We start from the raw sequence: 818 nt of genomic DNA, 5'->3' as shown, positions 1-818 counted from the left end.
GTCCCAGTAGGGTATTTTTGATGTTGCTTCAATTGCCGGGGTGGGGGGGTCCTCCTCATAAAAAATTACTAAAGTATTTTAAATGTAAACAGTAAGCAATTTAAATTTAAATGGTGAAGTTTTAAGGTTAAATAGTAAAGTATTTAAAATTGTACACAAACTGTATGTCCATCCTGCATATAACTTTTCACCAAAAAGAAATACATGTAATTGTTAGTATGTTGTTTCCATGAGTGAAAAACATGTATTTACTGTGTTTGTATATATGAACACGTATGTATGCATATAGTGTTAAAATTAGTAACAGGATATAATTTATATCCAGGGCTAAGTATAAATATTTCTCAGGCAGAGCTGCATCCCTGAAAAGGCACGAGGTCATGTGTAAAAAGAGCTACAGAGTTTGTTAGGTAAAGCCCCCATTGTCACGAAAGCTTTTACCCAGGAGGTGCACCATGTACCCCTACCTCGTGCCTGTTAGTTGGGAGCTTAAATACCACCCCCTGCATGAAGCCTCCTGCAATGCCAACTCCCTGACTAGAGACATGACCTAATTTCATCTTTCTCTGAACTGCCATAGCCTTTGCTTGTAACTCCCAATGTCCTTCATCTGTGCATCAGGTGACTAAGTTACTTTTGTGCATGTTTTTAGCTAGACTTTGTGATGTACATTCAAAATGCCTTCAAAGCAGCATCTAACTCCTGTTTAAATAGGTGCCCAAGCCTCGCACAACTGAACACTCAGTGAACAGCAGACTTTCATTCCTTTAGTCAAAATTTATGAAACAGGTACTCTTTGGCAAGAAGAGTATATCCAG

The sequence above is a fragment of the Otolemur garnettii genome, unplaced genomic scaffold, assembly GCF_000181295.1.
Source record: "Otolemur garnettii isolate 467f Iridium unplaced genomic scaffold, OtoGar3 scaffold00305, whole genome shotgun sequence".
Taxonomy (NCBI): Eukaryota; Metazoa; Chordata; class Mammalia; order Primates; family Galagidae; genus Otolemur; species Otolemur garnettii.
This window is presented reverse-complemented; position numbering follows the sequence as displayed.